Source organism: Kogia breviceps, chromosome 6, assembly GCF_026419965.1.
Source record: "Kogia breviceps isolate mKogBre1 chromosome 6, mKogBre1 haplotype 1, whole genome shotgun sequence".
NCBI lineage: Eukaryota > Metazoa > Chordata > Mammalia > Artiodactyla > Physeteridae > Kogia > Kogia breviceps.
The window spans coordinates 57,927,137-57,939,648 of record NC_081315.1 but is presented as its reverse complement, the minus strand read 5'-3'; the positions used below and the strand labels follow the sequence as shown (position 1 = coordinate 57,939,648).

At 43.5% G+C, this 12,512-nt stretch overlaps 1 non-coding gene across 1 annotated transcript; it reads left to right on the top strand.

Moving 5' to 3' along the window:
• Window positions 1-386: 386 nt before the first annotated feature.
• LOC131759029 (small nucleolar RNA SNORA3/SNORA45 family) lies at window positions 387-514 on the top strand. Its single transcript, XR_009336363.1, has one exon. It is a non-coding gene; the product is annotated as a small nucleolar RNA SNORA3/SNORA45 family (small nucleolar RNA).
• The last annotated feature ends 11,998 nt before the right edge of the window (window positions 515-12,512 follow it).

Genomic DNA, 12,512 nt, shown 5'->3' with positions numbered 1-12,512 from the left:
TTCAGCATCAGAGCAGCTCAGAAGAGCAGCAAACGTCTTCCCATGGCTTCCCTCCTCCCCTTCTCCCTGAGATGGAGCAAGAGTTTGGCTGAGAAAAAGCAATGGACTGAGAACAGCCTTATAGTGGATAGACCTGGAAGCCACAGGGAGGGGTAGACTATAGACATCAGCAGTGGGTGGCAGTGAGGACAGATGCCCAAAGCCAAAGCCAGCTCAGAAGAGGCTCTTCCCAAGAAGGACCTCTCAGTTGCTCATCCCCTAAATGTTAAGGTCATGCATAAGCATGACAGGAACCAAGATCATTCTTAGGGAGAAAATTTTAAAAAAAGAAAAAAGTGGGAAGAGAAGAAAAATTTTGACTAAGAATTTACTCAAGGACTGGGTTTCCTGTGTCTAGAGTCACATCCTGATGGCTCTCGTCATGGTGTGCTGGAGACTCGGAGAGCATCTGCTGGTCTTGATTCACTGGCGAGGGCAATCAGTGCCCCCGGCAGTGCCCAGATCAGAAACGCCCTTGCTGGCTTCTAGATGGAGTGGGTTGTCAGGCACCTTTCCTCAAACCCCTCAGGAGGTTGGTACCTGCCATGGTGTATTAAGGACCCTATTCTCTTTCTTCTATGGCTACTACAAAGTTCTGGGGAAGGAAACACTCCCAAAGCGGACTGTCATGGCAAGGGGCAAATTCTCCAGCAGAAGAGCTGAGAAGATTAAGGGTATGTATGGGGGCTTGAAGCCACGTGGAGGGAGGTTTGTTTACATGCTAACCTGTGGCACTTCTCTGGTGGCGCAGTGGTTGGGAGTCCTCCTGCCAATGCAGGGGACACGGGTTCGAGCCCTGGTCCGGGAAGAGCCCACATGCCACAGAGCAACTAAGCCCGTGAGCCACAACTACTGTGCCTGCGCTCTACAGCCTGTGAACCACAACTACTGAGCCCATGAACCACAACTAGTAAGCCTGTGAGCCACAACTACTGAGCCTGCACTCTAGAGCCCATGAGCCACAACTACTGAGCCCGAGCCACAACTACTGAGCCCGTGAGCCACAACTACTGAGCTTGCGCTCTAGAGCCCGTGCTCCACAACAAGACAAGCCACCGCAATGAGAAGCCCACGCGCCTCAACGAACAGCAGCCCCTGCTCGCCACAACTAGAGAAAGCCTGTGCGCAGCAACGAAGACCCAATGCAGCCAAAAGTAAATAAATAATTTTTTTTAAAAAAGCTAACCTGTGTTTATTTATTTTTTTTTTAAAGGCTAGGATTTAAACCAGAAGTAATTGAATTTATCTTGAATTAGAAAAATTTAGTTGTCTCTTACCAAGTAGAAATTAGGGCTCCTGAGTTGATTTAATTCAATTATAGAGAATAAAATCACTCCTCAGCTCATTGACATCTGTGTTAATAAAAACTTACTCTCTCAATATATTTTAATGTAAATTCAGTTACTGATCCAATTTTATCTCAAATTTCATAATGAGAGCCTTGATGCCCTCTTAAAGGAGTTTTCACCCTCAGGGCAGGAATCAGAGGGACCTTTTTAGAAGGTGTAGTGGTGGACATTGCAGTTGTCACCCCAGGATCCAAGCCATCCTTCCTTCACTGTGAAGCAGCCGTGGTGATTGCATCTCCGAGTGAGCCCACCTCCACACTGCAGGGACTGGTTCAGGAAAGCCAAGCCTCAGCCAGCTGACACACGACTTTTCCCAGGTCAGAGGGGCTGGTTATAGGCGACCAGCCAGCCCTGAGGACTGACCTCCTCTCTCTGGGCATGGACACTGAAACATGGAGTCGGTCTCAGTTTGAAATTGTCACCATAGATGGTAAAGAAAAGATGTCTGACAAGTTTCTAAATCAAATTGACTCTGAGACCACTGTTTCTGACCTTTCTAGCGCTGAGTCAAACTATCTCTTTTATTGTTTAACCCAGTTTGAGTTGGGCTTTGTGTTCCGTGTAACCGAAAAACCCTGAAATGCTGCAGTTGGAGAGGGGACTTTCTCAGCTCCTAAATCTGAACGTATGAGTAAGGCAGGGCCTCACAATAGTTACCTCATACTATAATGCCTTTTTTCTAGAAGAGTATTCAGTGAGAAAAAACAACAAAGGAATAAAAGCAAATTCTATGAAGTGAAAACCCCAGGGTATCCCTTATTTTCCATACTTATCTTCCCTCCAACCTGTGGCATAATTCTCCCAGTGACCTCTGAGCAATGGCTCTATCTTTCTTTCCCTTCCTCCCTCGTCTTCCTTAAAGACAGGAGGGGAGGAGGAGGGGGAGGAAGAGAGAGGAAGAAGGCAGGTCAGCAGGCAGTCAGGCACCAGCTTCCTGCTTCTGATCGGGTGCATGGAACATTCCTTATTAGCTCTTACATAAAACTAAGAATGTGTACGCCCATTGTTTGGGTGTATTGGGTGACTCCAAGAGAACAATCCATTCCACAAATTCCACCAACAACTCATGACCAGGTGGTGCAAGCAGGAGAACACAATGCACACTGATTGTTCCATCTGTCAGGAATATCAGGGCTGGTGGCTACAGGATTATTATATTTCACTCACCCGGTTTCCCTCTCACACACCACACCTAGACTCTTCCAGTCACCTCCCAGGCCAGAGTTTAGAACAAGCCACTGGACAGGACACTTATCAAAGTGCAAACATTGACTTTACGATGTGGCAGTTAAAAATAACCTGCCAGACCTCTGAGTGCGTCAAGGAAGGCCGTCGTCCTGTGTGGTGTGCCCAAGACTTCCTCCTCAAGGCCTCCCCTCCCACATTCTTCTTCTTTTCTATTCATTTAAAAAAACTTTTTTTTTAATTGAAGCATAGTTGATTTACTACGTTGTCTCAATTTCAAGTGTACAGCAATGTGATTCAGTTATACATACATATATTCTTTTTCATATTCTTTTCTTTTACAGTTTATCACAGGATATTGAATGTAGTTCCCTGTGCTATACAGTAGTACCTTGTTGTTTATCTATTTTACTTATAGTAGTTTGTATCTGCTAATCCCAAACTCCTAATTTATCCCCTACCTTCTTTCCCTTTTGGTAACCATAAATTTGTTTTCTATGTCTGTGAGTCTGTTTTGTAAATAAGTTTTGTAAGAAAGTTTTGTAAATAAGTTCATCTGTGCCATATTTTAGATTCCACATATAAGTGATACCATGTGATATGTGTCTTTCTGGCTTGCGTCACTTAGTAGAGCACATTTTTCTATTTCCTTTCTGTGGCTGCAAACTGACGAAAGTCTAAGGGGACCACTGTCTTTAGGATGTCAGATTTTTAAGTTTCTGTCCTTTCCCATTTACTCTTTGCCTTTTTGGGATAGCAGACATATCCCAAACTGGCTGGGGCACAGCGTAACAATGCATAGGAACCTACTAGCATTTATTTATTTCTTTGTTTATTTGTTTGTTTGTTTGTTTATTTACTAGCATTTCTTTTTTTTTTCTTTATTTTTGCATCCAGCGGCATGTGAATCCTGGAAAAGAGGTACATACAATTCTCCAGACTTGGTTTCACTTCCAAAGCTGACGTTGAGGTCAGGAAGACGTCTGAGGCTAAAGTAAATCAACTATACTTCAATAAAAATTTTTTTTAAATAGCCCATAACTGGAAACAACCAAAATATCCCTCGGTAGCTGAGTGGTTAAACACACTGTGGTACATCCTGTAAAAAATTAATAAACAGAAACCTCAATTAAATCGAATCCAGAAGGGGGAGCTCTCAAACCCCCGGACGACAGCCACGCCAAAAGGGAAGAGGAAAAACTCCTTTCTTTCCTGTCAAGGACTCAGCCAATGAAAAGCCATGGACTCTCCATTTACTGTAGCCTTCCCAACCTCCTCTTCCTTCAGTAAGTATTCGTCCCTTGCCTGGGGACTTGCACGTGGCTCACCGAGGTTGCAAACCCCAAAATGCAATTCTCTGCTGATACCAAATAAACCCATCTTTGCTGGAGAAATAATCTGGCAGTCTATTTCTCTAAGGTCAACAATCCATACCATGAAATACCATCCAGCAATAACAGGGAATGACATTTATATAACATTCTCAAGATGAGAAAATTAGAAATGGAAAACATTAGTGGTTGCCAGGGGTTAGGGATGGGGAGAGTGATATGACATACATGGGTAGAATAAGGGGCATCTTTGTGGTCATGGACTAGCCCTGTATCTTGACTGCACTGGTGATTACAAGATTTTATACATGTGATAAAATGGCATGGATTTATACACATGCATTTGTACCAATGTCAAATTCCAGGAATTGATAATGTACTGTAATTATGTAAGATGAGGGGCGACTGGGGGGAGAATTCACCAGATCACTTTGTACTATTTTTTGCAACTTCCTGTGAACCTATAATTTTTTTTTAAAATACATTTTTAAAACCCTACGAAGAGTTCCTGGACCTGAGCCAGATGCTGTGAATTCTGTAGTTTGGGCTACCCAATGCCCCTTCACCAATGATCTCCTGTTCACTGTGCCAGTATTTCCCTCTTTGCCCCTCCCAGACCACAGTTTTCCAAGTACCTGAGGGATGAGGCAAGGAGAAGTCATGTTTCATTAATTAAGGGGGAAACACCGATCCCCTGAGTTGATAACATGTACGCCCCCAACCCTCCCTCCAAGTCCACATTTCATTTTGACTTTTCACTTTCACATTGTATCTGCTGATCATTTTGCTTCCAAATGCCCTCGTGTGTAGCCCTGTTTTCACCTCCTTTGGTTATCCCCTCCGCCTTCTGTCTCCTATCAGCTCCAATCATAGCCTCCAGGGGTTCTGACTCGGCCTGGTCTCCATCCTCCTCTCCGTTGTCGCTCATGAGGCCCCGAGGAGGTCCCAGGCCCACACCTCCCCGCTCCTCTGGCCCCCACCTCACCATCTCAGTGAGAACGGGGTTCCCTCCACCTGCGCCCCAGGAGCGAGTCCCCAGCACTCGCTGTGTCCGTGATGTCTGCTCTCTGCAGTCTTCAGCCTGACCTCCCTGCTGGCTTCTTCTCCGCTGACACACAGACTCAAGTTTCTCTCCTCTTATAAAAACTAACATATGTCCCAGCCCTTTGCCTCTTGCTAACCATTGCTCTATCTCTCTGCTCTTGTCAGCCAAGTTTCTGGTAAGAATATTCTGCCCTGTTTGGCTCTGTGCTTCCTCCCCTTTAATGAAACACCCGGTGCTCGGCCATCTGACCTCTGCCTTATTGAAATGGCTGGGATTCCCGATTGCAAAATGGAAAGGACTCGTGTCATTTTCATTACCCTTGGGCCCTGTGTGCTGTCCGACGTTGCCATCCACTCCCTCCCCCAAAACACCCTCCTCTTGGACTTCCTGACGTCAGGCTCCTGGCCTTCCTCCCACCTCTCCGTCCACTTCTCCTTGGTCTCTTTGGCTGGGGCTTCTCCTCCTGTCCTGCTTCTCAGGTTCCATGCCCAGCCTTCTACGCGCCTCTACACTGTAACTGGGAAAATCTCAAAATCCATGATTTCACTTAACACCAGTAAGTGCATGAGTCACCAGGCTAGGTCCGTGTTTCCTGGGCTTCAGGCACCTCCCTGAGGCCTCCACCTGGCCCTTCAAGTTCAGCACGTCCAAGCTGAGCATAGCCTTTATCCCCTCCGCCACCCTCCATCTGCAGCCCTTCCTTCTCTTCCTCCTGTATCCCCTGAAGGCAAGGGTGGCACCAACCAGCCAGTCACCCTGCCTCCCTCTTTCTCAACCTCCATCCAAACTACGCCCTTCCGGTTTTAGCTTTCACAGCTCTCCCACACCCTCCCCTACTCTGACAGCCCTTGTTCATCTGGCTTGTTCCACCAGACTCCCAGCTGGTTTTTCCCCAGGCTTCTCCACACTCCTAGCCCCCAAACAAAAATCTGGTCTGGTTATACTTGCTGAAAATCTCGCCTTGTATCCTCCTGGTCTTCCTGGTGAAAAACAATTGTCTCGATGCAGCATCCTCGATCGAGGTCATGCTTCCTGCCTCTCTCCAGGCTCCACTCCCATCACACACATGCCCTTGGCTCCAACCATTCTCACCCCCTGGCAGTTCCCCAAGTGCACCCTCACCTCTGCCACTGACTCCTGCGCTGACCTTCAGACTCGGCTCAGTTGGGTGTCGCTTCTCATGGAAACGCTTCCCAAGGTGCCCAGACTGAGTTAGCATCATCGTCTACAGGTACACTGAGGTCGCCGTGATGCATATCTCCACTGTGTCCTCCATGACATTGAACTAGACTCACGGGCAAGGGTAATGTCCCCCACCTTTTTTTTTGCATAGCATTTTTCCCTAGATTTTATTTTATTTTGAAATACTTCAAATCATTAGGACATTTGAAATAACGGAACAATGAACTTTTATATACCTTTCACCAAAATTCACCATTTGTTAACATTTTGCCCCTTCGTCTCCCTCTTGCTCTCCCTCTATAAAGCCTTTATAGACTGTACTGGTACAGTACGGTCTATAATTGAATAGCATCCCCCCAGAATTCATGTCTACCCAGTACCTGTGAATATGACCTTACTTGGAAATAGGGTCTTTGCAGATATAATCAAGATAAGATGAAGACATACTGGATTAAGATGGGCCCTAATTCAATGACTGGCATCCTTATAAGAAGAGGGAAATTTGGACAAAGACACACAGAAAGAATATCACATGAAGACAGAGGCAAAGACGTAGCTGCAAACCAAGGAATGCCAAAGATTGCTGGCCCCCACACGCAGCCCAGCAAGAAGAGGCAAGGAAGGACCCTCCTCTACAGGATTCAGAGGACACGTGGTCCTGTCACCACCTTGATTTCAGACTTCTAGCCTCCAAAACGATGAGAAAATAAACTTCTGTTGTGTTAAGCCACCTAACTTGTGGTAATTTGTTACAGCAGCTTTGGGAAACTAATAAAATAATCTTATATGTGTATACACATATCTATATACAATATAGATGTTAATATATCTATTAGTATAAAATATAAAACCAATGTATAAAGAAAGTAGATACTACTATATTAACAGATATACTTTTTTTTTTTAACTGAACCATTTGAAAGTAAGCTTTAGGCATCATGATATTTACCTCGTAATAATTTAGTAATATGTATCTTCTAAGAATAAAAACTTACTCATATAAGTTACAATATCATTATCATACTCCAAAAATGTAACATTTATACAATAATATAGAATATATGTAATATAGAGAATATATAATATAGAGAATATCATATATAATAATATGATATAGAGTAGATATTCAAACTTCCCAAACTTCCTAACAATGACATTTATAGCTTTTTAAAAAAATTCAGGATCAATCAGGGTTCATTCCTTGTATTTAATTATCATGTTTCTAGAATCTCTTTATCCTGCAATAGTTCCCTGCCTTTTATCTTTTCTCGACATTGACATTTTTAGAGTGTCCAGGTCAGTTTTGTACATCGCCCCCAAATCTGGATTTGTCTAATTGTTTCCTTGTGATTATATTCAGGTTAAGCAAGTTTGGCAGGAACTACCAGGGTGATATTGTGCCCTTTCTTGTGCATCACATCAGGAGGGACATTGTGACATTTGATTTGGCTAACAGTGTCCACTATTGGAATTGGTAAGTTTGATCATGTGGTTAAGGTAGCAGACTGTGTCTTATTGTATTCCAATGCTTATCAATAGGCCTGTGAGCCCTTAACTGTTCATTAAATGAATGAATGAGACTGATGGATTACAGTGGTCTGTACTGAAACTAAAAAATTTGAAAATTTGGCAAAATATGCAATTTCTTATTAACCATTTACATCACCTCTTATTCGTGGACATCACTGGGGCACAGTGACTTTGCCAGCCCCACTTCTACAATGTTATGTTCTACACTAAAATGTGCAGTCTATTGTGCAGGCAGAGTGGTACTGGCTTATATAAAACTCAGCTGTGAGCTTAGGAGCCTTGGAGCATAGCTCTCAGGATGGCTGCACGAAACACTCAAAAATAAAGCAAATGATGTCTTACTGACTTGAACATCATTTTTTTCTTCCAAGATATTTTATTTAGGTCCCAGCAATTTAGGCCAGTTTCCAGAGTTACTTAATATGTTTGTAATAGCAACATTATGAAATGTTAATTCTGAAAATTGTATGTTTCTCTTTCAATACACATCCAGCCTTGCTTAAAACCCCAGGGCTTATTGCCTATAAATCTGCTTCTGTTCATTGTATTTAATCACTGGTCACTATTTTCACAAAGATTCTCAACTTTAATCAAATCCTTAAAGGGAATGTCAGACATCAGATGATGAACGATTTCAAAAATAAAAGGCTCTTGTTATAGAACCGAATACTAATGAAGCCATGTGATTTAGCCAACGTTCCTGAGTTGAACGGCAGCTACAGAAAGCTACCTGGGATCCAAAAATGATGGACCCTGACTGCTTTAACAGAAGTGGTCGATTCTCACACACATGAGAATGTTCTTCTATGATTCGTGGTTCCTAGTTTTAGGTGCTCAGATACAGGGGAAAAGCTGTAGTGATTGTTCTAATTGGCTTGGTCTGAGTTAACTTCACACATTGAATGAGGCACAGGCATAACCAGACTGGTAAAGAGAGTTGATGAACTCCCCTATGCTTCAGTGTTTATAGGGTGCCACATGCAGCTCATGGAAAATTGGGGGGCGTTAATAGAAATGTACTGAGTAGAAAACTGCGATCCATAGACAGCGCCTGTAGCACCGCATCTGCTCCTGGACATCATTCTAACAGAGAATGGGGACAGCCTGGATCACATTAGAGGAGTGTCATCTCGCAATGGTGTGAAGAGGGAAGTCTTAGGAGCCAAACCACCTGGTTCAAACTCAGGCTCTGTTAGTTACCAGCTGTATAACTCTGGGCACGTTACTTAACCTCTCTGTGCCTCGTGTATAAAATGGAGATAATACCAATACTTACTTCATAGGGTTGTTATAAGATATTTATGAGTTAATATATATAAGCTGCTTAAAATGACGCCTGGCATATAAAAGGTAACCAATAAATGTTGATTATTTATTATTTCTAGTGTCATCATTATCATCACTAGCATCATCAGGAACCAATGGTGAGAAGAAAGCAGGGAACATTGAGACGTGTAGGGACATAACTTGTGTCTTCAAAGGCTTGAGATGCTGCCAAGAGGAAGAGGCATTAGATGATTTCCATGTGACTCTGGGAACACATATACTACATCAAAGGGTATACATTACAGGAATTCAGAATCAGGCTCAATACATGGGGAACATCATTTCCGTGGTTAGAATTATCTGAAGATCAGAGGCTTGCTCTTAGTGAGAGGTGTCCTAGGTTACCGGGGTATTCAATCCCACCCTGGATGGTCCTTTGGGAGTTAAGAGTTAGCTGGAAGACTACATCAGATGATTCAAAAGAACCTAGCCTTGTGAGCCTGTCCTTAAATACACCATTACAGCATCAACCAGCATTTTAAAGAATGAGTACAATATAAGAAACTCTACACAGATGAAAAACTCCTCTGTTGCAATAATGTCACACCTTACATCTCCCAAAGTCACTCATTAGTCATTCTTCCCATTTCTACCAGATACCCACACAAACAGGAAAGAGCTGCAGTAAAGAGACTTCATCTGAATAATACATTCAGATGCACTTACAAAAACATAAGAAGCACCTTATCTTATAGGAGTTTAATTTCTAAAATCCATCAGTGTATATGGTAAAAATCACATATAGACAAAATTGCCCAGAGAAATCTAGGAAGGCACCACCTTGGCAGCTGCCTCTTTGTAAGCCCAGCACAGTTTCCCACCAGTGCTGGAAATGATGTCTGCTTTTCTGACACAGCATTAAATAAAAGAGTTGGCTTGAATTTAAGTGCCAAGGTCTATGAAAAACATATATATTTAAAGAGTACACTTAGTCAGGGGGAAGAGATATTTTGTTCTGTGGGGAGATGAGACCAATGAGATTCATGTCACCCATACATTCTCATGTTAGGACATATACTCAGTAGGTGGAACATCAAGCTGAATTCATGGCACCATTTATATTGCTATTTTTCTATTTCTTGGCTTTTTTTCTACTTATCCAAGTGCACAGAGTTGCAGTTGCTGAAGTTAAATGCATTCCTCTGAAAATTTAGGAGCAAGCCAGGGCTTCTTAGTCAGCAACCACTCTCTTTCAGTCCACGGTTTCTATGACTACTCCCTGGTCCCTGGAAATGCACTTGATTGCTTATCCAGCACCCTCCTTTCTTCCAGGAAAGGCATCCTTTCTTTGAGGAGGACTGCCCCCTCCCCACTGCAGTCGGTGATTCTAGGCTGTCACCAAACATAGTGCCTCACTGGCCACCTGAGAAGGCATGTGACCCAAGCTGGTCCAATTAGAAGCCTCCCCTGGGATTTCTGCACTTGCAACCAGAGGCTAGCTCTCAGTCTATGGGTTTTAGGAAGACAAAGAAGCAGAGAGAGACAGTGTTGAGAGATGGAGAAAGGGTTCCTGGCTCCATTCCTGTCCTGGTCCCAGTAATCGTTATGGTCCAGCATGCCCCTGCCCCTCCCATGTTAACCCAATAAAAATCTTTTTGCTTAACTGGGTTTACATTACTTCCAATAAAAGGAGTTTCAATACAGCCCTCAGGAATTTGATTCCTTAATCGGCACTGAGCTCAATATTCTCTAGGTAAATGAGAGAGTACACAGAGATAGGCTGGGATGCCTGGTCCCATACTTGATACAGCACATGTTTGGAAATATGTTCTTTTTAGTCAAGTTCTGTAGAGCCCTGCCAAATATGAAGTGTTGTTTCAAATTCTTTCAAATTATTTAGAGTACCTAATACATGGAAGAAAGGAAGGAAGGAAGAAGGAGAGAGAAAGAAAAGAAAGAAAGAAAGAAAAGAAGGAAGGAAGGAAGGAAGGAAGGAAGGAAGGAAGGAAGGAAGGAAGAAGGAGAGAGAAAGAAAAGAAAGGAAGGAAGGAAGGAAGGAAGGAAGGAAGGAAGGAAGGAAGGAAGGAAGGAAGGAAGGAAGGAAGGAAGGAAGGAAGGAAAAGAAAGACGGAGAAGGGAGAGAAAATGAAAGGAAACTCTGGCTTAATGAGAGCCCACTCTGCCTTTGCCTCTGTCTTTCAAAGCCTTCCGAATAAAAGGCTCTCATTTAACCACAACAAGCATTTCCTGGGTGCCTGTTTTGCGCAGGTGCTGACCTGGGCTGGAGGATAACTATCCACAAGGACACACGCAGTCCCTGCCCTCAGGGGGCTCAGCACCCAAAGGATTCTTGAGTCTGAGCCTCCTCAAATTTACCTCTAACAGGCTCATTGATTCTTTTTCCCCTATTTATCAGAAACTGAGATATTTTGATATGATTCTTAAGTCTAGCTCTCACTCTTCAGTAAGAACACACATACACACAATAGCAAAATAACCATCATGCAATTTCTGAGAATTATGTGAGTAGACATTGCCTTAAACTAAATAAATCTCTCACTTTCAAAGTTGTCCTTCTGGATTGAAAAAAAAAATCCTGAATTAAGGAAACTTACCACCAAAAATTCACAGCATTTACTTTGGCAGGAAAAAGTCTTCACATCCCCTTCCTACATGCAGTGTAGTAGATCGTTCGGTCCAATTCCTTTTACAGAGGCCTTGGTTCCACAGTGGTCCAGGGTCACGTGGTTACAAGCTCCTGGCCCAGGTCCTACTCTGAAAACGCCTGGTCTTTTCCTCCCTCTGCTAGCGAACACAAGCCCTCATGGATCTGGGAATTAACAGAACAGATCCCAGGATGATGAAGAAATTTCCAAGCTGACCTCAGCCACTGACTGAAGCCTTCATGTCCAAAAGTAAACCCTAAAAACTCTCTAGTAAGTCAGCAACTCAACCAAGAGAAATGCTTTAAACTTCACTTGCATGGACAAGAATCCAAAATCTTATCTCTCCGTCTAGCACATCATCTGAAAAAATGTCAGATTAGCCAGAGAGGAATTCTGAGAAGCCACCCCGTCAGGGCTCAGACTAGCAGAGCCGAGAACAGTCTACCAGGCATGCAGGTTTAGGAATGTTCTGACTTGGGATGCAGTTTTACTGCTGGGGATGGGGGAGAAGGGAGGGAGGGAGGGAGGGAGGAGGCCTCTCAGGACATCCTGTCTTTAATAGTCCAGGTAATTTGCCTACACCTATTCAATGCCCACTGCAAGTAAACTGGGGTAACTTGCCAGTTCCTAGACAATAATGGCGTTGTGCAGGATAGGCAAATACACAAACTCTTCTCTACCTGTGCCCATGGCAGGAATTTTCAAAGCTCAGACTCCTTTTATACCAGGGAAGCCCAGGCAGTTGACACTTAGAAGAAACCTTATTGCTACCTTTGGATTTGTCCTTTGGGCACTGAGTATCTAATCCCTTTGTAAGATTGGGGGTGAGAAATTTACCAGTTCTGCTGTGTAGCACCAGGAATCCTGTTTGAAGACAGTTTTAATGATAATGAAATGAATAGAAGTCTCAGAGGGTGGG